This window comes from Amia ocellicauda, chromosome 9, assembly GCF_036373705.1.
Source record: "Amia ocellicauda isolate fAmiCal2 chromosome 9, fAmiCal2.hap1, whole genome shotgun sequence".
Taxonomy (NCBI): domain Eukaryota; kingdom Metazoa; phylum Chordata; class Actinopteri; order Amiiformes; family Amiidae; genus Amia; species Amia ocellicauda.
Window position 1 is genome coordinate 16019513 of NC_089858.1, and position 27860 is coordinate 16047372.

At 38.6% G+C, this 27860-nt stretch overlaps 1 long non-coding RNA gene across 1 annotated transcript in view; it reads left to right on the plus strand.

The window, feature by feature from the left end:
- The first annotated feature begins 2011 nt into the window (after positions 1-2011).
- LOC136758250 (uncharacterized) overlaps positions 2012-27860 on the plus strand; it is a 31484-nt gene continuing 5635 nt past the window's right edge. Inside the window, exons 1-2 of the long non-coding RNA XR_010819932.1 lie at positions 2012-2115; positions 20531-20649. This is a non-coding gene — a long non-coding RNA (uncharacterized LOC136758250). The remainder of the gene's footprint in view (positions 2116-20530; positions 20650-27860) is intronic.

The following is a 27860-nucleotide window of genomic DNA, read 5'->3' on the forward strand; positions in this document are numbered from 1 at the left end:
TTGTATTGGTGCTCATGCAAATGAGTGTGAGAGCAACTGCCAGCATATAAAGGTGTTGTGGAGGATTGGAGAGCTCTCTTGCCCCAGGGCAATGGAAGGAATTATCTTGGAATGTCCTATGTGTAGTCTAGTCTGTGTTAGAAAATAAACATTCAGTCAGTCCAGAAACCTTCCTTTACTTTGTTGTATTTCCATACACAATAAATCTCTCAATTAAATTTGCTTTATTGGCATGACAACAGTGTACTGGTATTGCCGAAGCATTACAGAAATGTATCAAACAATATTTCAATAATAAACGATACAGAAAATCTCTCTCTCGCTCTCTCTCTCTCTATATATATATGGATGCAAGATTTTACAAAAATGATATGTATGAGAAACAGCTGTGCTCTGACTACATACACAGATGAACAATAAGATTATGACCACCTGACTGGTCTGCGGCTACGCAGCCCCATACGCAACAAACTGCGATGCACTGTGTGTTCTGACACCTTTCTATCAACCAGTATTCACTTTTTCAGCAATTTGAGCTACAGTAGCTCGTCTGTTGGATCGGACCACACGGGCCAGCCTTCGCTCCCCACGTGCATCAGTGAGCCTTGGCCACCCATGACCCTGTCGCCGGTTCACCGCTTTTTCTTCCTTGGAAACTGCAGACCAGGAACACCCCACAAGAGCTGCAGTTTTGGAGATGCTCTGACCCAGTCGTCTAGCCATCACAATCTGGCCCTTGTCAAAGTCGCTCAGATCCTTACGCTTGCCCATTTTTCCTGCTTCTAACACATCAACTTTGAGGACAAAATGTTCACTTGCTGCCTAATATATCCCACCCACTGACAGGTGCCATGATAACGAGATTATCAGTGTTATTCACTTCACCTGTCAGTGGTCATAATGTTATGGCTGATCGGTGTATATTGGCTACATATCGGACAACTTTTCCCATTGCCTTAATTTGCATCACTAATAAAAGCTTGTTAGGCATTTTTTCTAATTTCAGATATTCTTTCCATTTTCCATTGCGTTTATCATCATTTTTTTAAGCATCCAAATATTCTATTTATACAGATATGGCTTTAAATTAGTCTTACAAAAAATACTGTACAGAATCTTTATGTTGAACTGTGAAACTGCATTGTAGTGCAGAAACAGAAACATTTCATTATCAAACATTTTGTATTCACATTGTGGTCCTGGAGAGCTGGACTGTAGTACAGTACAGTACGGTACACACACAGTGAGAGAGAGAGAGAGAGAGAGAGAGACATATGTGCCAGTGCTTCACTCACACACCAAATGGCAGATGATATTGATTTTGTAATTGTAGCTTTTGTAGATTTTGCATCTGTAGACTGAGATGGAAAGCGAAAAATTACATAATTAGAAGAGGCCATTCTCCTTTTTAATATGTATTTCGAAATAAAAAATGTCTTACCTTCCGCTGATATAAGTAGGCATCAAGGGTTAAATGGTGATTAAATTGTAAATTATAAATTATTTGGAAAAACCTTCTTTATTTGTAAAAGGGACTTAAAAATACAATTGATTTGTGGTTTACTTAAATGAGAGAAAAAACTGCATTTCCCATGGTGCTTTGTGTGTTCGCGCTCATCTTGTGGCCACCAATCTGATTGACATTCAGTCTGAGTGACACTTTCGCCATTAACTCACCTCATTTCCCTATACTGAAAGATAATTAATGTAGCACTCTCTTTTAAAACAATAAAAATAAAATCAGAAGTATTAAAACTAAAAGGCAGCGTGTCAGTCGCACATAACTCGATAGTGAGTTGAAGTATTCGTGTATGCTTTGATTAGTTTCTGTGAGAAATTAGCATACGCGTTTATTTTAAATTGTTTCTTTGCAATGACAGTTTATTCGAAGACATCCACGCAGCAGACACGGCCGGACTGGGAGCAGAGTGACGTCAGCGACATTTAGCAACAACCGTCACTTCCGCTGGTAAAAATAACTTCCGGGAATGTCTACTGACGGCGCAGTCCATGACGGAAATGTCTGCTTCAATGGCTTTGAACGCTGTTTGTCCAGCAGGATTGCAGACTCGGGTATCACTGCGCTTTCTGCTAATTCAACTGGGAACAGAAAGCGTGAGTAGAGAAGCATTTCTACTAAAAACGTACCTTATAAACATTTGTTTCTGTTTTTCGTGTTACGGTTGTGGATTACAAGAAGTGCATCAACCTCTACGGGCCTCAATGATTTTAATTTTGCAAATTTGCCGTTGGACTGAGAATACGGACTTTAAAACATAAAAACATGTATTTCTCGCTTGAATGATCTTTGTTGTGATCGTGTCCAGTAAGTAACATGTGTGTAGATTTCTGTTTTATAACAGAAGGTAAGAACTATGTGTACTTATTACATTAGCAATTGCATTTTTAGGTAACTTGCGTATCTACTATACATATGTGCTGTAAGTTTATATTACTTTTTGCTTTCTGGTCTTTTCTCTGGTATTTTGTCTGTCTCAGCTCAATACATAATCTGTAATGGCAGACACAGTGTAAAGGAGTGAAATTAAGTGAACTTTTCCACAGAATGAAGTCTCTTTCCTGTACATATGCTAATGTTTACGCAAGGGTATCTGTGTACAGTATTTTCAAGGAGGCACCGCAATAAACTCTTAAAGTTTAAGTGTAATACATTGTTTACTGGGAATAAAGAGAGAACAGTCAATTGAACTGTAAGCCTGGGAATATCAGTAATGTCCTGATATTTTGAAATGTAAACCTTACATTTATTTCAGGTGTAAAGATGCCTGAAATGTATTTTAAACATTGAACTCACTATTTAAAATAGTGCTTAAAATCCACACTAATTAAAAGCCATCATCTCATAACTATTTCCTCGATTTTTACTTTTATCATTAGGATTTACGTGCACATTATTGGGAAAGGAATTAACATCAGCAGATCGCATGAGCATTAGTACACAGCTCCCCCTAGCGGCTGGCGGCTGACATTACTAAAGGATACAGGAATGGGCTGCGCCAAAATAAACTAGACTGCTGTTCAAACTCATCATTTCTCCGTATGTTTTGACTGCTCATGCAAAGAAAACGGACAAAAACAGTATCAGCTGATGATTGTTGCCCTTGAAACTACCTCATATATTTTAAAGGCCGACTGATGTATAAAAAAATCTATGGATTGTCATCTAGTTAAGACTAATACTAGTAATTGCCAAATTAAACCGAAACCTAAACCATTTGAAATACCTATTATACTATGAAGAACAAGACAAATAAATAAGAAAAGACACATTCCAAAAATAATTTCAATTCCTGAAAACATTTTGGGTGAAACTGCAGTTTAAGTATAAATGTCGACCAGGTTCGTATATATTTTTCAGACTATTCCTTCCTGTCTCTTAGAAGAAACTGCAAATCAAGATATGTTGTACATAATTTGTTTATGTATTGGAAAACCTGTTATAATCATTATGTGTACAATGATGGTAATGTTGAATATATATGTTGCAATATGAACACATGGGAACACTATCTTTGTGTCATAGATGAATACATTTAAGACCTTCTCACATGATGATAAACACTAACACTACAATTATCAGATATACTGCTCCTTTTTCCACCACTAACCACACAGTAGTGTATCACAGTGAAAAAGGAGAGGTTATGTCTATGTGATGTGTTTATTTCATGGCTGTATTCAGAAATCGTCTGTACTGTAGGTTGCTCTTCAGTGGTCTTCCCCATATCAGTGTAATGGTCCCATGGATTTTATTTCTGTATTTGTTGAGAAGCTCGCTACTGCCACCTAGTGTACGGCTTTGTCTGTCATGATTTGTATTTGATTTGTATTTTTTGACATTTGTGTAATCTTACATGCATTTTGTTATATATTAGTTGCTTTTTATTAATGTCAATCCATGCTAGGAATTTGAATGAAAGCGTGGCTGTGCTGTTGTACAGTTTATTACAACTCAGAGTTAATATTTAAATCCCTAGATCACCATGAGAGATGATATATCGCTCCAGGAATTCTTGAAGTGCTTTAGTGTTATATATTTTTGTGTTGTTTATACATTTATTTTAATAATAATATTCCATACACATTTATTGTACTTATTCTAACTTTATTACATCATTTGGATGAGATATTTTTTTGTTGATTTTTCTCTCTTATGCTAAATTACACTAATATTCACGAGCCAAGACCTGGACATTCAAACAACACTTGTTGTAATTAAATACATCCAGATGTGATTAACTCATTTGAAGCTCTTGCAGTGGACTCATACAGAAGGCTCTAAACCATTAACAATATATATATATTTATAAACAAAACAACCAAGCCAACCAACCAAGCAACAACAAAACCTCTGTTTTGAACCTTCCTTTGGTTTCAAATGAAGCTGTTTCCAAGAGCCCCCTAATTCCCAAGAGCATCTTAACTGTTGGGAGAAGTGCTCCCAAATGGGTTCTGCTAGAGCTGCCCCCCTGTAACTCAGTAGCTATCGTTTTAACTAATCACACATTTTCTTAACTATCATGCTTTTATTTTTTTCCTCCTTTTCTCTCCTGTTAAAGGTGGAATAAGACTGCACTCTGCCTGGCATTAACTGTACAGTACCAATTATTTTAATCGGAAACCTGACTGAAATGACAGCAGGTTGGCTTCACAAGGGCAGCCATTAGGTAGTCCATCCAGGATTAGCTTGCTCAATATCAAAGTGTGGTCTCAATAGCACAGTGAATGGGATCATAGCTGCTAATTTCATGGGGATCCTTAAAATTCTTCTGATCTGTGTAATCAAAAGTAAGAGAGAAATCCATTAATCCATCCACATTTCATCAAAACGCTGACCTCAGACAGGGATCATCTTATTTTGCATTTCAAATCAGTTTTCATGTGCGATCAATTGCAAAATGCTATGATGGGAGAATTTCCCACCAAAAAGGAAAAAAACAGAGAAAAGTGTTTGCTCTAGTCATGGTAATATTTAAACACAGCAAAGTTTAAATGAAGGAAAATGTTGTGTATTCTTTTCATGTGATTATTACTGTTTTCCTAAAAGATAGGTTTGCAGGCCCCTATGGAGATATGTGGGGTTTAAAGCTTTACAAATATATCCTGTAAATCTGGGTTTGGATGCTTCAGCTCCTGTATCCTACATAAAAGCCATTCCAGATAATACAGAAGTTGTGCAGTGCAGTGAAAGATTTCACAATCCCATAAACACAGTTTTGAAAAATAAATGTATACTTGCATTGCATTTAGGGACAATCCTTATATTCGTCTTGAGTTTGTTGTTGTTGTCTTTTATTTTTTTGCGTACCCTTATCCAGGACTATGTACAAAATATAAGCGCATTACAAAAGCATTGTTTTACTTTTGAGGTTATCACCTCAATTTTAATTATTTTCAATAATCTCATTACCTACTTTTCATTAAAAAACAATATTACTACAAGAACTCTGTGCTCCTAAATTGAAGTTTTGAAACCTTAGTTTCTTTCTACAAAGCAAGAAAGTGTAACAGATATAAACAATACATCTTAAAGTGGGAAGAAGGAAAGTGACCTGGTGGTGGTAATAAATTATAGATGATTTAAAACTGCTTTGTAGTTCCTAAAAGTCAACTAATAAGCGCATAACTACTCTACACTTAATTTACATGGCTTGATTGTGTTGATGTGAGCGCATTTCCAAACCCTCCACTTAAAATAAAAGCATCTTAGCCGCCAATTGTTATTTTTTAATACGTTGGTTTGTTAGGTGCTGCTTAAATATTTGATTGGGAATAAGGGAGTAAATGGCTAGATGTGATTTTTACAAGGTGCACGAAGCACCCTCGTGTGCGCGCTGCAAGATCAATAAACAAAGGCTGTTCTGTGCAGCCTTATCAGCTTATATTTCACAAATAAAACATTGATGTTCCCTTTAAAGCCTGCCATCACTCATACTGCAGGTTTCATAGACAATAACACTTCAGTGGTAATTTCTAGTGGGCAAGATATATAGCATTGTAAATATTTAAAATCAAATTTGGAAAAAAGACAGAGATGGATGTGATACTGTAGGCTCAACAACTGCTAAAAGATACCGCTTCTGAAGCCGACTATCCAGACTGCAGATGGTCCCCCCACCCCCACCGAGTTCTCTTCTGCACACATAGGTGGCGGTGTTGAAGCCACATTCAACTTTCCCTGGCTAACCTTTTTGTTTTCTATGAGCTGAAGTGTGTGGCGGAGCTGTCGCCTCGGCCCGTTTACCTTTCCTGTCTGGAGGAGGGTCCCATTCCATTCCACTTGGGTGGACTTTATTTTTCTTATCTATTTTTAGAAAATACAGGAAACATCTTGTTACACTTGTGCCATGCCGTGCCACAGGAGTCAGACCTATGTATGGGATGGTCCAGTCTTCCCTAGTACTCAAGTTCTCTGTGTCAATACTTCAGTGCAGGGAATGAGCCTGGCGCTGCCATGCTCCTGATGGCGGCACCGAAATTGCGAGATCAAGGTTGTGATGCAACTGGATAGTGTCTGTTTTCGACTCCATAACGTGCAGTCCCCTCCTCCCCCAATTACAGTCATCTGAATTCCCACATTGTTGGCTTAAATTTTAATTAAGAAACAGTAATTAACTACAGTTGAATCAATACACACATGCACGCACAGTCATGCCATCAAAACTATTTTTTTTTTAATTTTCTGAGCACATTCTCCATTGCAAACCTTATTTAAACACCGGATAATGTCCTTTCTGCGAATATGTGCTTGTAAATATGTATTTGTATTTTGCAAAGGCCATGACCTTAGTTCCCCCCTGCTATTTATGTAAAAAGCTCTCGTACGTCATAAAGGTCTTTGACAGTTATGACAATAAGTCTCTTCCCTCTCATTGCATCCAGGATTTTTTCAACAGCACAGCATGAATAAACTCCTGCCTCTGTCCCACATTGTGCAATTCTGGAGTTAATACAAAACTTGAATGAATTTCAGACCTGCTCACTTCTCCGTCCAGAGACAAAAGACAAAACTAGCATGGAACAGCTGACGTGTACTAGGTGTAATCCTACTCTATTGTGCTATTAGTGTGACATTTAATTTTTAATACAAGTGTGACACCTGATGTATTACCTAATTAAGGGAGAGGGAATTATAAGCCATGCGGAATCAGCTATTGTGCAGCCTATCTCTGGAGTGAAGATGAACAGGTGAAAGGAAATAAATAAGTTGAACTTTGAAAATGAAAATGTTAAGTATCTGAAATTTGGGTTGACAGTTTTTGAAAATTAAATTATGATTCCAGTGCTGATGGTTTGGATATCTTCATCCTGGGTCTGTGCTTGATGTATGGCTGTTGTAATGCGACACCATCTATCACCGGATAATAACAAATGTTGTATTTCTGAGCTTGTCATCTCCTCAGTGATGACAAATAGTCTAAGTTGTAGCAGTGATAATGGAATTTTATAATGATCTGTTGGAAACAGACTGTACTGTACCTGCCTATTTTTCTTTCAAGCTTATAGAAACCATTAAGTAAGGTTTACGGAACTGTCCAAGCGTAGATTGCGCTGAAGAATACATTCCAGTTAAAGTTGTAAATCAATTTGTCGCCTTTTGTGGTGCTTTTGTGGCCTTCATTTAATTAAAATTACCTGTATATTTGCGTTGAAGAATTTATCTTCTGCACACACTTGAGGACAAAGATTTTCTATATTTAGGCTTTGTATAATGTGTCCACAGAAAAGCATTAATTAACTGTGTAGCATATCTAACTGAAAATGTTTCTACAGTTTTATTTCCTGAAAGTATCCTTATTAATACATTCTGGTTAAAGCTGGTGTTCTTAAAAGCTTAAGATTAAATGTAACAGTTTATTTGTGTTTGATTAAAAGCTTAAATCGCACGTCTCATTAACATTTTGAAGGTTTAGATAAAAACACAAAATATGCATCATTAACAACATGGAATTGTGGGACATTATTTTAATTTTAATTTTATTTTAATATTAGGAGCCAGGTGGAGGTGGGTGAAGATTATTCATTATTGGTATATAAGACTTGTATTTAGATTTTTTTTGTGGAAAGCTCTCAGAATAGAGGCCCTAATCAATCTGAAATTGTATTTATTCCTCACGTCCTAATGCTCATGCTGTGCTTCCTGATGTTAATAATGCTTCAGTAGAGCTACGCTGTCCAGACGCACCAGAGGGATTAATATTACAAACACAGAGCTATTCACAAAATAACAGGGAAGGTTTTCCTATGCAGAACACTATGAAATCTCAATGTAAAGTGCAGTTCCCCAGTGCAGGGGAACACTGACGCCCAGCTCACAGCAAAGACTAGCCTGCTCGCCAATACCCCCTGCAGTAAGCATATAAATACAAATACAACCTGATGTATGGGCTGCTGTAAATTTGATGCTCTGTCATTACTCTGCCTAATACAGAGTGTTCATTTGTTGTGGTTGTGGGAGCCAGGTTTATAACTGATGGGGTCAGATGAAAACTGTTCCGTCACCTGACCCCCCACCCCTACTCACAAGACTTGCCATTTGTTACATATCAAGTATTCAAGAAGGAGGCTGAGGTGTCTGTCTGTCCGTTGTGTCCAAAATTCGAGATCCATGTCCAATAAATTGTTCCCTGCTTCCAGTCAGGATGTAAGTGTAGTACCCTGACCAGTGCACCAGCTTTCTGCTGTTTTTTTTTGGTATGCACACTATTGAGGCTGCTTAATTTCACTTATGCCTATGAGGCTATACAATAGTCATTGAAATATGTCCTGATACATGCAAAACCTCACTTTAGGTGCTTCCTGGCCTTGGTATTATTCATGAACATGACACTAGGTGGTGCCACACTATAGTTGATCCGTAGGCTACTCTGGATAGTCTTGCACAAAAGTAATGATTCCATTATGCACAGGGTATTTAGTAAACAACTGTAGAGTTGAAAAGACAGCACGTGTTTCAGTCCCCCAGTGTGGTGCTGTGAAGTGGGGACAGCGTTTTGGTTTGCTCTCTTTAATGGAAGCCAGACCTGGAAACATGCTGTAGACATTAAGAACATACGGCTTGGTAATCAAATTGCATAAGAGATTGTGATTAAAACTGTGCCAAACACTTCTTTAAATTTGCTGTAGTCTCGTCCTGAAACCAGACGGGAATGTGCTGTACAGTACCCAGGAAGTTTATTTTTTTGTGATTAAGATGACTATAAGTATTTATAAAACGTGTGTGTGTGTGTGTGATATATGAAAACTAGGAATTGCGCTGTTAGAGGAATGGCATGACATTCCTATAACCATCTATCAAAAGGATTGAAGCAGTTAGTAAAGCCAAGGGTGGGGGGGGGGGGGGGCAGCTCCCTTTTAGATATTACTTCATGGCAGCATTGTTCATGGTCAGTTAGAGAAGTGAAGGGAAGGCACTGGCTGACTAAATCCTAGACAGCTCTTTTAAGCAAACAGGCTGTAGTTGAGCATTAAGTATCAGACGTTAAGGCACAATTACTTTGCAAATTTATGCCATTAGCATTTGAAAGTCTATTGACAAAGTGACAATAGTATGCCAAGATTGTTTGTGTGGTATTTTAAATCTGTGACATAATTTGCTTCTTTGTGTCGAGTGTTAGTGGGGATTGGGGATTGGGGATCGGGCCAGAGTGTGTTTCCAGAATGTTGTTGTGCTTTTTCCTGGCATTTACATTTGGCAGGAACTTGTGAACAGAATATCTGCTCTCATTAATAATCTCTTCAGAAGTGCCCCTCGAGTGTAACAAAAGAATATTTAAACCTAATTATAATTTACAGTGTTAAATAGCTTGACATCCTTCTATCAGGATTATAAAATTATTATTGTATCTTTAAATTATTGTAAAAAAAACAAACAGGTGTCTTACACCAAAATCCTGCTGTTATGTTGCATTTTGTCCATTAAATAAGTCATTTATTTTCATTACAGATATACCTTTATTTTATATAAACTCTTTTTTACATAAACATTTTTTTTTTAAATAACATTACTTATATGTGTTCTGAACAACTACTGTTTTCTTTTCCCCCCACTCTCAGTGACACCAAAAAGACTTGTACAGGAGTATCTCTCAGCCATATCCATTACTCTTCCTGGATAAAATCTAACTACCTGCAAAGGTCAGCAAATTTCTGCAGATTGACTTGTCACTGGGACAAGAGGCACTTTATTAAGCTGTCTGGCTTCAGTTTCTGACATTCTTGGAAACAAATGTGAAGTGTACTTCCTATGACCACTGTGTGACCTCCAGCAGCATGTTGCTACTAGGGTTGTGCCGATAGGCAATATTATCGTCTATCGACAATAATGACAGTCATCAACGATGATGCACATAGAAAGTAAACTGTTTATCTTGCACTTCACGGCTTGGGAGGAGCGCATCTCCAGGGTAAGATTGGGAAGGTGCTGCACACTTTTTGGAATACAATTTATATTTATAGGTGTCCAAAAAAAAAATGTAACTAACATGTATGCTTTCACTATTGTTATCTGTGAATGTTCTGTGCCAATAACTTTGTTTGCTATTACTAACCTAAAATAGCCTACAATGATAGGAACATTTGCCCACATTTATTTTCCAGTTTAATATGCTGCAAGGAGTCAAACTTAGAATGATACTTTATTCTCGCAGCAGTTGCTCATGGGTGACTGTAATTACACATCTCAATTTAGTGTATTTGACAGAAAAAGCTTCATCCATTTAAGTTCTATATATTTTTCAATATGTTGAATAACATTTTTTGTTAACTGTCCGCAGGTGATACTGTTGCATTGAGGTTCGATCAGAGACCGCTGCTATGGAAATGTGTTGACGCTACAGCCTATTCCAATGTCTTACACCACAAATTGTTTTATTTTCTTTTGCAGCTGCAGGGTATTAAACACAGCTTTATATTGACGAAAAAAAACTCAGATTTTTCTTGCCGCACAAAAATAAATATAAAATGTGTAATGTCATTAAAAGATACAAATAAGTCATATAAAACATAGGCTTAATGACTACACATGTTGTTGTAGGCTATTCTATTGCCAATGACTCTGCATTATATCAGAGCGTGCAACAGTTAACTGCCCCCCGCGGCGAATCACATGTTGCGATGTTTGCATCGGTGAACAGTGCTATGTATTTTTTAATATCACCCAACCCTAGTTGCTACTGCATCCACATGTGGGCTTTCCTCCCTTTCCCCTTTTCATTGATAAGTTTCATTTTGCATCAGACCCCTCAACATGTATAGGTCTAGCCGGTAACAAGACAGTGTGGTGCATATGAAATTTAAAACCCTACTTACAAAGTGTAGACCCATACATGAATAGATTAACACTTGGTATCTTGCATGTTCAATTACTCAATCCATTGTGGATTGTCATGATGTATAAGTGTATTTTATAATGTTGCCACAAATTCCTGATGCATTTCAAAATGAATATGACAAGAATATTGTGGATATTTTGGATGTTGTTATATAACCCCTCCCCTTCAGTGTCCCTGGTCTTTAACACTTTCGAACTCTGAGAAAGTATTAATGCATTTTCATTATTAAAGAAATGTCATAATTACTTTTGAATTTGCATACATTATTTGAAAAGATAGCTTTTTGGGCTTAAAAATATATTTTGCCTTAGATAATTTACATCCTTAAATCTCCTTAAATAGATTTATTTTGCCAAATATAATTTAATTTTTTTGGCAAAAAAACCTGTGTGTACATATGCTATAACTTAGCTTAACCAGCATTAGGAATATTGCCTCAACGTTACAAACTGTCCACATATAAATTTATAATTTCTGAATCCTTCACTTTACACCTTCTTCATAATCTTATTATGAAGATGATGATATATGGAGGATAATTCATTCATCTCTTTATTTCTCTGATCAAAACTGAATTCTTGAGGGTCATTAATCTTCAGTGAGATTGCAGACTGCATAGATAGGATAGATAAATATATAAAAATAGAGCTTGCAGCTGAGAATAAAATCTATAGAAGAAAAAATTTATAATTTGGAGAATGAATGGGCACTGTGGAGGAACGTCGGTATTCTGGTGTGTTTCTCTGCAGCACTATTGAATCAGCTGTGTTTTCTCTACGTGGAATACACACACATGGAGCAGTTTAAGACACAAAAGTGGATTGGGCACGTGGAACAGTAGCATTCTCCAAAATCAGTTTATCCTTGCAATCACTGGAGGCAATTCTGTACAGTTATAGTAGCAGAACCTTTCTAGAATTTTTGTCTTTCCTAAATTTCCTGGTTGCAATGACCAAGGCTGTGTGCCGTCATAGTTATTCGTAGGGGGGTGATAACAGCTGGTGGAGGGTCATAATTTAACAATTGCATTCGAATGCCTTACATTTTTAATGGTGAAGTTGAGTACAAGGCTCATTGTTCCTGCATACTCTTCGTTATTGGAAGCCATCATACTTGGGAACTGGCAGGACATGCTGTAAAAGGCTTTTGCAGTATATTAAATACAGTGTCTGAGACATTATCTATGATATTACTCCAAAGCTCTGGGCATGTGCTTTTTTAAACATGGCAATTTTAAAACATTTCAGCAGTCTTCAGAGTGAAAGAGAACTTGATTCCAAGAAAGAGAAAGGGGAGGCTTTTAAACGAGCCGAGCCACCAACCACTCCTGTACATCATTCCTCTTATCTTAATAAGTAATGAGACTGCCATGGGCTGACAATGAAATATTTTGAAAATAGTTTTAATGTATGGCTTTCAAAGGAGTGGCTGGGCATTGATGTATTGCACAAACAGGCATGACGGAAAACTAGTGAAATATTAATGGTCTGTTTCTCGAGCGTTAATGTGGAATTTACCTGATTACTCTGCGGGCGGGGGGAGATAGCTGCTGGGGAGCGCTGCATTAAAGGTGATGCTACTTGCTCCTCTTGCTGCCCTTATTGTGTAAATGGAACGAACCGGCTTTGCAAATTCATTGGTGCTTACTTGTTCATTGCTAGGCCTTGAAGCTGTAAAATCCACAAAATGATGCAAAACGGAAAAAAACAATGGGAAAGCTATCTGAGCAACGTCCTCCTTTATTTCCGACTGACCAATGATCTGGGACACATCCCAGCCTCTTAGTGTCTGTAGTGGAATCATTTACCCTGGATATAACATGCACCCATATATTTTACTGTAACTAAGCCATGGAGCAGAGTTCCAAACTACATCAATCCGCATTGCTTAAAAAACTAGGGGACTGTTCAGATCAATATTTCGCCAGTGCAGTAATATGGAGTAAGGGTTAGGGCTCTGGACTTAAGGGAACACTGCTGCTGTACCCTTGAGCAAGGTACTTTACCTAGATTGCTCTGGTAAAAACTCAGCTGTATAAATGGGTCTTGGCATCTGCTCATAAAATGTAATAAATATTAAATTCACTGTATCGGAGGTATTCTTTGTATAAGCATATGCATATGATGATTAATGCTTAAAAAAGGTCCACTCTGTATTGTCTGTAGGCGTCCACTGGTGGGTACACTAGTGACTGTCCTGTCTTAGCCTGTCGGGAGCATGCTGTCCGGTGTCCGTGGAGTCCATGCTCTCCTTTATCCCCAGGCCTGTCTTGCCAGTTGCTGCTCGGCTCTGTGATTGCGAGCTGGACTGATGGAGCTCACTAGAGGGCAGCAGAGGGGCAGCCTGCTGGTTGTGAGAGGGAGCCTGGCACCACAGGACAGGTGTGAACGCCATGGGAGACACCGTGGACACTGCCTAAGCCGAAGCACAGCCCAATTATTTCTGTACAGGGTAATCTTAACAGTAATTTCTCTAAACTAGTTTGTGACATATATGATGTATAATTAATGTTTATTATTTAGTTATATATAACTAAGTGATTAAATAATGAACCGTAAATAATCTTTTGGACAGCTTTTCCATGTTGCCAGTGAAGGAATGAATACTGTTTTTGAGGGGATCGGTATTAGATAGCAGACAGTCTGGCATGTGCAGGTTTACTGGAGAGGGTCTAAAGAGATTGTCTCCCCTGTGTACAGAATGAGCAGAGTAATGTAATCCTGACATACAGCCCTTATTCATCCACCCCACAGTTAGAAACGGAGAAAATGTCGTCATTGCTGTCAGTATGTCCATAGGTTCCTGAAATATCCATCTGTGTATTACTGCTAGAATTGGAATAACTACAAGAAAAAAATACTAACAATACTGTTAATACTAATTGCAAATATTGTCATCTTAAAGAAATAGAACAAAGTACTATAAAATTGGAGATGCTTTTCTCAGGAGAGTTGGCCTAAAGCAACACTGATGTCTTAGATTAAATGCTTCCCTTAGAGAATGGCAGTGGTAGCCCTGAATTGTTAGAAATGCCATTCAAGCATTTGAAAGGTCAATAGTTACAAAAACTTTGAGTTGGAAAGCTCTGGTCTGCTATTACAAATTGCTTCCAGATTCTCTCGCAAAGCAAATTATTACATTGACAAAATGGCGACCAAACACAATTTCTTTCCACAGAATTAAACTTTTAGACTTTGAAGTGAATTTGAAAGAATAATAGTATCCTTCAAAATTCAGAAGACCGTTGCCTTTTTGTCAGGAGGTTGTACTTCTTAAATTAAATCTGAGCAATCGGTGAGTGTTTGGACATGAGGGGGAGCAAGGCATGGAAATTATATACAAAATATACCCCCCACACATACACACGAACCTGCAAACCCCGATATACAAATGTTCGTTTGGTTTTCATACAATTTTGTGATTCTCTGCGGTTTATCAATGTCAAGAATGTTAACAATGAAATATAAATATTTGATCCGAAAACAAACAAACAATAAACCCACACAATGGGAAATTTACTATGGATAAGACAGTTTAATCAGTGTATTGTAAATACATCTTAAAATACTTTATTTTGTCCGTGACTAAAGGATCCTAGTGACAGGGATTCGTTTTAAGAAAACGGAAAGAAGAAATACACTGAATTCATGAGTAACAGTTTATTTTATTCTACATGTCAAACAAGAGTTTAAAATATATTCGTTAAAATGACATGTAAATTACTTGCACAATAGAAATGCTAATATCTGAAGTGTATAAGGTGCACATAGTGAAAATAATTAATGGCATGCATTTTCATTATTTGGTTAATTTCATTAATCTTTCTCCAGGTTTCACATTTCTTTTTTTTTTCTTCTTCTTCTGCACTCAAGTGCAAATTTAAAAACTGACAGAATTTGGTGTTAAGACCAGGAGATGATATGAGAATTAATTTACTGGGTGAATGTGTAAGTTGTATAGGGTGCATGAAAATGAGCACAGCCTGTACCACAGAACTGCTTTATATAATTATAATTAGACTCTTCGCGGCAGAAACACTTACAGTATCAATTCCATATCCTTAGGCTCTAGGCTCCTGTTCCTCAAAGTACAAGTCTTTATTAGTATTCCTGTTTCCCTTATTTGTTCAATGCTGTTTTCAGTTTGAAATCTCAACATTGCTTCCACCATGATTGTGAAATCCATTGTTGTCACGGTTTTCCCTGCAAAAGTTAAAACGGTAACAAAGGATATTAAACAAACAAACAAACAGTGTATGCAGTAACTCTGTGAGAGAGACACAGAACGTGACCACCTTCTGGAATCCACCTTCAATGTCAAAATGAAACCAGAATCAATACTCATGGTTTCTGGTCCTTCAGGAATATGATGATGACAGTATCCCAACAGGTGTATGGTTACAGTCAGGTTAAGATGAGCAGGCACTTACACAGTATGCAGCAGAACCCGTGTGGGGAGGATTGATTGACATGGGGAGGGAGCTGTGGGGTTTAGTGCCTCTTAGACCAGAAACTCCAGCATCCAGATAAGGACAGTAATCGGCATCAAAGACACCAGTGGCTGGGAAGATTGGAGATACACACACACACACACACACACACAGACCGCAATTTTGGCACTCTTTATCCCAGTCTTTTTCACCAATTCATTCAAATGAATATCACATTTATTAAACCTACATATATTTTGTGAATACCTTTTTAAAGTTTGTGGGACATGGAGATATCCTAGCAGGCAGTAATAAGTATTCCAGCTCAGTGAAGCGAATTATGCCAGAGGGTCATGATACCGATGTCTGCAGCTCTGTAGTTATCCACAGATATTACTATCCCAGTGCCTATATATTTAACTCCACAGGGTTGAGGGGAATAGTCATCGCCATTGTCACTAGCAGGTTTACCCCCCACAGGACTGTCAGTGCAGAGCTATGTACGAAGGTCAGAGTTTAGGGTAGGGTGCTGTCCTCCTGACCAGTATCCTTAACCAGATGGAGTAGGCCTGTTGAGGGTTCCAGACGTCACCCCCTTTGTTTTCTGAGACACTTGTAGTTTCAGAATATGCTGCACCTCTGGTTTTGTTCAGTCTCCCTCTGTATTCAGGCCTGTATCCAAATTTCCCTCCCGCATGCCTGTGATGGGGTAAGGACTGATTAACACTTGTATCAGTGAATCAGCTGATGTCTCACTGGTAATGCATACCCTTACTCTGGGGTACAATAGGCTCATGGCAGCGTGACATGCTGTCTGTTGTTTTCTGTTCCTAGGTCCCAGGTCTTGCTTTCTTTACTTAAAACATTAGGCTAAATGAAATTCAAGAAAAAAAAAAAAAAAAAAAAAAAAAAAATATATATATATATATATATATATATATATTTGTTAAAATATTAAGGCCAGGGACCCCAAGGTCACTTAAGTGCACTGTTAATATGACTGGCACTTTGCTGTGCTGTCAAGGCCTGAATCCCTCCTGCACATTGTGTTATTGCTCTTGTAAAATTAAAAGCAAATATTAATAATCTCTGCCCTCGTGTGGAATGCAAAAATCAGCAACGGGATGTCGATGTTGCACATTCCAAATTTGCTTCTCCCCCTTTGAAAGATGCATCAGATTAACTGTAACTTGGGACGCCTAATTAATTTAACACTTAGTCATAATCGCAACGTAGTGAGTGCCGGCATCTCAGCTGGACCCATTCTTTATGCTGATTGAGCAGCAATATATGGGGTGAGAATTAATTTAATAGGTTAAAACAAAATGAATAGCAATGAAGTGCTACTGAACTCTGCTTGATTTATCCCTCCTCCAGAGAAAGAGGTCCTGGCTTATATTAATTTCTTTTAACTAGTTCAATCCCATCCCTCCTGCAATAGATGCTGAGAACTACCTTTTAAACAGAACTAGGTTTTTCTTATTCTGGCACTGACAAAACGGACATTTTGTCTGGTTGCAATGTACCATCAAAAACACAGAAGCTCGTGGTATTAATCTTGCAGTACTTTAAAACTAGGTTAGTATTGAGGTGTCTTTATGAGAACCTGAAACACAATTGTAGTCAATCTCTGAACTAGTTTCAGACGGATGACTTGCCCTTCTTCAATGTGTACACATTAAGGAGACAATATCTGAAAAGACGGAGGCGCAGTGTGCCCCGTAAATATGGAGCAACCTGAGTTAAGCGGTATTAACAGAGTTAACGTGGCAGCCTGGCCGAGGCTCAGGAAAAGAACCATATTAACCGATCTGTCTATGTCTCGAAGTATTAACCATGTGGGGCAGAGTCCATTACACAATGTCTGATTGATCACCACGCCTTGACCAGTAAACAGTTTGACCTCTGACCTGAGATAAGTATTATTCTGTGTATGTGCATTTGCTCAGATGTATTGGAAAATATGATATATAATGTGCACACACACGCACAATTAAAATATATAGTATATTTTTTTTTCAGCATGCTTTAAAAAATTAATGTGGAAAAATGTTCATATGTAACAATGTTTAAATCTGTGAATGATTACACATAAAGCCAGAGTCCTAGCAAAGTGAATTAATGTTTTTTTACATTATTTTGTATCCCCTTGTTTTATGTGGTGTTTGGAAAGTTTACAGCAATCACTCAGTAATAGCCCAGAGACATGCATGTCAGGGATACGATCTGCAGAGAACAGAGCTGAGTGGCGAGGCTGTCTTGAGAGGCAGTAATATATATATAGCCTCTCTGCAGATCCTTGCTTTGAAAACCTCTACAGTTGTTGCTGGTTTGTTTATATACCCTTTGCACATCTTCTCCCGACAAGCCTGATAGCCACTTTCCTTCGCAACCCAGATGAACTTTGATTTTCAAATCCTCTTGTCGGTAATGCATCTCATCATCTGTCCTCGACAGCACGCTTCGCGCCTCCACTCCTCCCCACAAGGTACTGTATTTGTGTCCTATTGTACTGTGTTTAACTGCTTTGTTCTGACTGATTCAGCTGGGGTGGAGGAAGGATGTGGTGGGGGGGAGATAATCCAACAGAAGATTTCAAGACCGAACTATAGCGTATTTATTTCAAATACAAGCCCCGTTTACATTGTCCTTGTCTCGCAACTCACTTAAAGCTACAGTGTAACTGTGTGGTAATAACTGATATTACAGCTCTCAGTATTCAACACCACAGAATTGACTTACCCTGGCTCTTCTTCATGGGCTGGGGTGTCCTGGGATGGCCTGTCTTGGATTAGGTTATTCATGTCAGCAGTCCTGTTAAATATAACTTGACGCACTACCATGAAATATGTTTTTTTTTTTTTTGGGTTCTTCACATTTGCATTCCAGATTTAAGAGCATATTGGTGTTTATGCACAGCAGGCTATAATGATCCATTATCCAGCAGGCGGGGAGGCTCGCAGCAGCACATAAATAAGCTGCAATTGGACCATCTGCTTTGATTTCTGTCAGCTCCCCAGAGAACGGCGTCGGGCCCTGACACTTCTCTCCATCTGCCCTTCTATTATCAATTACAGTTAAACTATGCCACACTCGGCAAGACTGGAGGATTACAAGTGAGCATGATCACAGAAAACCAACACCCCCACCCCCCTCCAAATATAAAAACGAAAAAAATGACAAAAATGCATATGTTTCCATCAAGCTGTTTATTTACTGCATCCAAGCTTTCCTATTTGGTTTTTGATTACTCAGTTATTATCCCCCCATTCCAATCATTTATTTTCTTTTTTTGCCAAAAGTAATTCTTTGGTTTCCGTGTCTAAGAAATAAATGATAACAGACTAAAAGAGTCTATGTGAGTATTGCAGTGCCGGGTTGTGTGTGTGTGATGTGGGGGGAACCCAACCAAATATATTTAAGCCCAACTGGAATGGAAGGCCCTGTATATGGTCAGAATATTGTGTGTGTTCTGCATGCAAAGAGGGGGCTCTTGATGCTTGTTGGAGTTTCACTAACCTGGACTTCCATCCTTGTCATCTTAATTGGGAAAGCCTGTCTGCGGGTGGGCTGTGTGTGTGTACGCGTGCAAGAGCATCTGTATATGTTTGTGTGTTGTGTGCGTACTTCAGTGTACTGTACAAGGCATTTCCTTAGAAACCATGATTGGAATGGGATGATGCATTAAAAGATCTTTGTTCTTCACTCCACCAGCACAGGAATAGTTCTCACAGTGACATTAATGTGTGGGAAGCTGCATACTTCAAGAAAGCCTCATTAATACGGAGACGGTTCTCTTTTGATGAGTTCATAAGCAGTTCACAGACAGCCTGGATGTAGCACACTTTACAAGACACTGTTCAAAAGATCTTCGACATCTAAGGAAAGCCACAGAATCCAATAATCCCACTCTGAGAATGCCAGTGAGTCCGTGGAGATCAATCTCCAATCGAAACATCAAATAGAGTGAGTGCACTGCGTGGTCTGCTTTCTCTTTTTTTTTTTGAGAAACAATCACTTACAAGATGGTATTAGACATGCTAGCAAAATAGTCATTACCGTCGGGACTGGGAAAAGAGGCCTGTCAAATTCTGAAATATTTCCCAATGATTAAAGCTTATAGTTTCAGACTACAGAATTATTAATAGGACTACCTTCCTGGTCCAGCACAGCCTTTGGATGTATTTGACATTGGCGCAGGAACGCTGGGAGGCAGGGAGACTGGGAGAAATCAACAGGAGCAGCTTTTATGTTTATATGTGTACCAGAACAAAGCAAGGATTAAATCCCTTGCTTTCATCCCGAGCGATAGTGTTTTAGACCTGCTCTCAGGGGGACACACCGCAGCACTTGAAACATTTCAATATTGTCACAGTCATTCTGGGAGCAGGTTTGTAAAATGATCATGCAAATTTAAATGTGGTCCTAATAATAATAATAAATATATTTTTACACTCCTTGCTGTCTTGGTTCCTTGGTCTCTCTCTCGCTCTCTCTCGCTCTCTCTCTCGCACACACTCGTGTGCATTTCCAGGCCATGGAATTCTTCAAGAAATAACTTAATCAAAATTCTACGTAGAATAATCTGCCAGCAAGTGTAAAGACAGCCTACTGTTTTTCCCCATCTTAGGTTATCAATAGAGTTTTAAACATGAAAACAAAACTACAATTTCCAATGAGAGTCGACAAGAATGTTTTTACATGACACCAATATTGACGTTTAATATTAATTAATAATTATTTTCAGCTTGCCCTTCCCAGCCACACTCCACTCTCTCTACCAGACAGTTTGCATGGCACGCACTGCTCTCTGTGCCTCAGCGATGTCATCTCCGAAAGAAACCGTCAACAGAAGTTAAATCTGAGGTATGTTTTAAATTCCGTTTAATTTCTCTTGGAGGTTTATAAGTAGATTACCTTTTGTAATTCATTTTGTTACATCAGTCAATAAGCATCCGATGCAAATGCAGTTCATTTGTATTTGAATTGATGTCCTGTCCCCATTAACTTATGTTTCTAATGCATTGTGGTACATTAGTAAATAGACCTGCCTGATTAATCATTAGTTCATTGGAATCATTTGCCTCGCAGTGCTTAATCGAATCTCTGACATTGGTAATAAGGGCAAACGTCACCTGGCTTCTTGGCCTTCAGAAACAAGTTGGATTCAACAGCAGGTTCCCCTGCAGCACCGGATACTTGTTAATGACATGTTGTTTTAATATAATATTGAAAATGATGTAAGTGTATGTAATGCATTTTTCATTGCTTATAATGTATGTGTAATATCAAAATGGACAACTTTTTTTTTTTTTTTTTTTAATTCCAGTTATCTTGTCAACCCCAGCCACCCTCCCACCTCCCTTGCTCTGAGTGTGATAATGAATGGCTTTTATTTTAATGAGAATTAAACACCTAAATAGGCTCTCCACACATTATTTATTTACTTCTAATTAATTGGAATGGACTTGGAATGAATATAGTTCTCAGGGAAAGGTTGCTACTTTATCTGAGGGACATCTTTTCTGTTCCCTGCCTGCTTTATCTTTTGATGGCTACACAAGCATTCAGGTCGGATTATAGACAAAGAGCCAGATTTCCACTGTGGGACAACAGTGGGCAGACTGCCCGCCTAATTAGTCTACCGTACTGCCGGCAGTTTGCCCACACTTTGCCCACACTTTGCCAACAGTATTGAAGCTGTCAAGCTCAGAGGGAGATGCACTGGCATTTTTGAGGCAGCTGATTTGGTCTGTAGAGGCATGCTGTTTGTTGTTTCGGGTTGATGGGAGTCGTCCTGGAGCTGGGGACACAGGAAAACCAGTCCTGGGATTTATAGTATGCCTCACTCATGTGTTCTCATCTTTATAAGTACACAGCTGGCACATTTATTTACATTTTTGTCCCCTCTTGCCTGTATTGATGAAGGTATATACCGGTGTGTAGTAGGTGTCTATATATGTGTTAAATGTGTAAACGACCTAGGTTTCTGATGACTTGTATTTAACATTGTGACTTTGCTTTCATCGGTTGGCCCTGGGCAGCAATGGCGGGTGGTCTAGCACAGCCCAATCATCACACATTTTCTTCAAGTGTTGATCTGATTCGGTGAAGCCATAAGTGCTGACATCACTGAAGATTTTCCAGAATGCAGTTAGTTTTCAAGAAGAGAGACACAGTTGCAATGTATATTTAGGCTTCCCTTCCAATATGGTATGGTGTGTGGATATAAACACTGTATTGTAGACCCTGTCTTGCTGGTGGTGATAGGGGGGCATGACCACTGACTTACAGCAGCATGTCTTCAGTCAGCCTTTCTGCACTGACCTGTTTGCAGGTACTGAACCGCAAAGGAGAACGTGGCTTCCAGCTCTCTGTGTACCCGTACAGGAGTTTGTTTCTTTGACAGCGATGAAAGCAGCCCAGGGATTAGGTTTGAGAATATGATTAAAGAGCTGTCAAAAGCCATTCATACTGATATCTTATTCATCTCCAAGCTATCTGGTAATGATGGTTATAGCTATTCATTAATGTAAAACGCTTGACATTTTTATGCATTTTATACATGTTTAGTAGACTTTTCAGCTTGGAGGAGTGTGCAGTGAATAAACAGGGTCTGAGCCTGGATCATGCAGGCATGACTGGGAATATAAACTACCACCCCCACATCTCCTCACAGACCTTAACCCCCTGCTCCAGTCAGCTGGAAATGGAGGGGAATATTAAGACCGAGTGTCAGCCCCTTCCAGATTCACCTGACAGATTATCTGTGAAGCAATTGAAAGCCCATATCATCACATTCATTTTTTTTTGTTCTTTCCCCCATTGTTAATTTTGATGTTTTATATCAATGTGTGGATGAACTGAAACATCAGATGCATGTTGCACTGGGCAGCAGTTGGCAGTTCTCTTGCCTGGTGACTGTGCAACCTCTCCCAAAACTCTGAACCTCAACTCCTATAGTTACTTTGATATACCTTGGGGATAAAAAAAACAAAAAAAAATACATGTATATTGAATTTCGTTTCAACTTTTTTTTTAGTTTGGTTAGTAATGAGGCTCTACCAAGCACAGCAGCTGCATGATATTTTGTTTAAACTGAATAGGCATGACAAATAACTATCTGTCCTTCTGTCCAACTATCTTTCTAATGGACGTGTGTGACCAGCTTAATGCAAACACACAGCAGTCAGAAGCAAAAGATGGATAGCTGCAGAGTAATGATGTCATGCTTAAGTGTTTGTCTTTATATTTACACATTCCATTCCATCAGCAGGACCTGCCTGGAAAAATGCAATGTGGCATCCTGACACTAACTCATGGGCAAAATATTTGAAATGAATAAAACAATACAGTCTCTACACTGGTACATGCAAATATGCTGGCTGACAATGATACAAAGGCATTTCAGATCGGCATAATGCTGAATTTTGTTCTGCTCCTTTCACTGAATCATAGAAATTAATGAGACAAATTAATGATATTAGACCTTAATTCAGTGCATGCATAATTCATAATAATTGATTGTGCTGCTTTAAAAGAATACCTTTTGCGAGAAAAATGATCCCATTAGTACGAGTTTAATCCAAATCAAAGCTGACAAAGCACCCTGCTTTCAGGCCTTATCTTGGGCTCTGTTAATTGTCATAAGCATTTTAAATTGATTATTCTTACATTAGTATGTGACATTTCATTCATCAATGCTATGTACTAAAGGAAATGTGTCTAATGGATTTTGCTAGCTGCATTAAATAACTTTGTTGATTCATTTTTTTTTTCCTTTTTTACACAAAGTAGCTAAAGGGGGTTTTCAGGATATCTAATTTCCAGGGTTAGTAAGGAATCATTTTTACAGCGAGGATTAAAGAAATGCCTGGTTAACTCTGAGTGGAGTTTTCAGTGCATGCCATGGACAATTGTAATCATAACCAAAATCCTATTGTAACCAAAATCATATCATAATCATATTGTAATCATAATCATAGAAACAATTAATGAGCTTTAATAGATCATCATTAAAATGCCAACTAATGAGCGATCATTTTTCAAGTGTTCTTAATTGATCCACATCATAATGCATTGTGGACCTGTCTCCGCACTAATGTGTAATTGTAACCACCCAAAAATATATAATGGGGTGACATTTCCTTACATAGTCAGATGAATAAAATTTGAACAAAGTAAATCTGATGGCTTTTGGACATCAGCTTGCTTGCAGGCCAAGGGGTATACTGAAGGGGATCATTTTTTGTGGCATTCTGTGATGGTAAGAAATGACGTGCAATGATGTGCTCTTGGGTTTTAAAGAAATGCTTCTGAGTGACGCTTTTTAATTTCCACAGTCTCTACACTTTGAATCCCATTCATAATAAAAGATGGAAGAGAAGCTTCCTCACCCCTCCCACCCCTCCTATTCAGAATATAGATGTATATATTAAGGCCATCTGTCTCATGTGATTAAAAAAGTAAAACATTTTTACATACATTTCATTGTCTGATGCAAGTAGGGGTTATTTCATTGTGCTTTTGTCTTAACATGGTGTCCCAGCACCTTAAGAGTGTGCTGTAAACACTTGCACACATGACACTGGGGGTCTAAAGCAAGAGCTCAGATACATCTCATAAATACCCTGTTGCAGAATCAATCCTCCTCGGGGTGTTTTGTGTAGTGCTTTGCTTGGTGATTACCATTTCATCTTTCCAAGGTGTAGATTTGCCTTAATGTTGCCATGCATCAATACAATCACAAGTGTTGTATCTGCAGCTCATCCTCGCACACGCAGACACACAAACAAAACATAAATCAGACGACAATTACTAAATGATAAAACTGTCTGCTTTAGAGCTCGATTTTGTTTTGTTTGGTTTGGTCCGGTTTATCACATAATCATCGATAATGGCTTATTTATTTGATTTTTGAAAATGCCAGCATGGGAATCGTGTAATCTGTGTTGGTTTTATTTTTATTTCTATTTTTTTTTTCTATTTATCAGACTGTATTGTTCAGTAATTACTGGTTTAGCTTGACCTCCATCCAGTTGCTGCCTCAATAGAAATGCTTGACTGTCCAAAATTACATGGTTCTGTCCTTAATGATAATAGGTGCTAGTGCCTTTTGATTGATTTGTCATGTCCTACAGCTTCATTTTTGATGCACACAATACAGACAAATTGGACAAATGTTTTTTTTTTTTTTTTTAAGTTTTAATAATTGCTGTGTGACATACATGTTTTCTAATGAAGCACTTCCTATCAGAGCAGGCGCACAGATAGATTTTCTATTGTCTGTGGGAAGGAAATGATGGCACTTTTAAGGCAGATCAGTTGCAATGGCACATTAAATGAAGAGTGCTTCTGTAGAACATGTGATGAAAACATTTGCCACATCAATGTAAGTCATTTCTTTTGTTTGTTTATCTGTAAAGTCTGGTAACCAAGAATGTCTCAGAGCACATCCACAGTTACACAGAAACAGCCAGTTAGCATGATTAACACACACTTCCGCTTGTAAACAGTTTTTGACACTTGCACTTTTTAAACTGTACTTCAAAAGAAATAGTCCTGCTACTCTTTTTGCTCCATATTTAAAACTAACCAAAGAATTTTAAAGGAATTAAAAATGGAATTTAGCTCTAGCGTTGACAGCCTGATTGATCTGAAACCTCTGACGGTTAAAGCCTGCCTGAGCCGTGTTCTCATTTATCCTGTGTTGGATAGTTTCAAAATCAATACCAGCCTTGTACACAATCATTTCTGCTATAGGCACTAAAATAAACAAAAAAGAAAAACACCTGCTCTCTCAATAATGGTTGCTAATTTTTCCTGTCAGAGTTGTTTGAACACAGAATAATTATTCATGTTATGGTTTGAGGGCAGAACCAGTTGTTGGACAATCTACAATTTACAGTTTCTTCAGAGGATGCCGGTATCATCTCAGCATCAGACTATCAGACTTTAACCAGAAAATGGACTACGCTGATGCATTACACGCTTTTGTGGCCTGCAAATAAATGTCAGTCTTGAGAAGGTCATTAATATGTTAAAATGAAAGTGTCCCCACTACCGCAGTCAGGAGGGGAGACCAACACTTAAAGGGGTAAGGATGCTGCATTTCCATCTGGTCTGGCACCAGTGTGGTCCTTTTGAGAGGGCTTTGTTTGCTTATGGGGTCTGTTCTTGCAGTGTGTATAACTTCAGACTAAAAGGACTTAAACCCTAGCTTTTGAAGCGATAAATGAGAAGAGCCTTTATTTTGGGAAGGGTGGCAGTGGGTATTGGGGGTGGATTAGTTCTTCTTAGCTGCTCCATCTCTTCACATTATCCAGCTAATGGTCGAATATTTGTTTATGGATCATGTAGTGCCTGGTATGCACACACATCTGAAGTGAGGTAGGAGGTGTGGGAGTTCCTGTTGATTAAGTTGCGGTAATGGATACTGAGTGGCTCTGACATACCCGTACGTTTTCCATTATTTTGACATGCTGTAATTGGGTTTGCAGCCGTATTGGTCTGTAAACTACATCCCTGCATCATCTTCCTCTGTCATAACTGAGCCCATTACTGGAGCTGTTTAGGGACAAGTGCTGATTTGCTGCTGTTGTCTCGCGCTGTGTAGCACTTGACTCTTGACCTCCCAACCCAGGCAGACCACAAGGGATCCTCTCCCGGTTTTAAATGTGCCGTCTGTGGGTGGGGGCGCTGGGCTAACGGACATCAAACAGCTAATTAATGAAAAGATGTAAGGATCAACCTGGACCCATAATGCTGCGATGCTTATTGCCACCACTGGGACTGTTTGTTTTTTACCTTCATGAAACCAGCTGCAGGACAATTATGTAGTGTTGCTGTGAAAAGCCAGTGCCCTTTTTTTTTTCTTTTTCTTTGTAGACCACAAGCTCTTTAGCTGAACACTATCTTCATCTCAATGCTCTTATCCTTGAGCTATTCCAGGCCACAGTGCTATGCAGTCCCAGTAAATAATATTTAATATGTTTATGGGAAAGGAGGATTAAGAGCCGTGCTTTGGGTGAGCGTGCTACACTGGGGCTGATATATTACCCCTTAGACAGGCCTACTATTTAACCAATTTTATGTTTTGTTTTATGAATTTTAAACATTGTTACATTATAGTTACGCTGTCTGCAGTTCATTAAACGGTAATAAACCAGTACAGTCCGTAACTTTGCACGTTAACGTTCAAAGGCTTCTACAAGCATGAGAAAAAGCTCTAATTTAAGTTACCCTCTGTCCATTTTGTTTATTTTTCCATAAATGTAAATGTTTTAAATGTTTAAATTACAGACTCTTAAGACATATTGCACTGCAGAAAGACAGCAGAGATACTTCCCATGTCCCTGTAAAAAAGCAGTATTGGTGAGCAGGAGCTTGGGAGGTTCCTGTTAGTGGAGAGAGTGGTTTAGGAAAAGTATAGAGCAGTCAAGATCGGTTTCCTCGCACCTTAATCAACAGCACCAGAGAGAACTAGTTCCGTGCGCTGTTTTTAAAATGTGGTGTCCCACACTAGTGATGCATCTCTGTTAACTGCAGTGTATAGAACTTCAGACCTGGGTATACCTCTTGGCATTCAAGTGAGGAACTGCCCGGGTTTAGCTATTTTACATCTATCAACTGCTGACCATATATGAACCGAATTGACTCTTGGTAATGACGTATAATGCTTGGATCCACTGGGAGCAGGCAGGACAGAAAGAAGCATGAAAGAGTTTCTTCTGAAACTTAGTCAATAGGATTTGGCATACCCATAGGCCAGGCACACTGATGACCCTACATTATATGTTGGTTGTTCCCTATATAAATATAGACTGAAAGGAAGACATCTGATTATGGCGGCTATTGGTTGCTGTTAACCCACACTGAGAGGAAGGGGATTGTTAGGGCATGCTGATTGGGCAGCTGTGGGACATTACTTTATTGAAAATCCATTAGGGAAGCAGCGGGCACGTCTCCCCAACCTTTGCCTCTCAATGAGGCCGAGCATTAGTCAGTTTGAACCCTATCCTTGTGTCAGGATGGTAGCTATGAAATACTATACCCTGAAACTCAAACCCAAGTTAAAT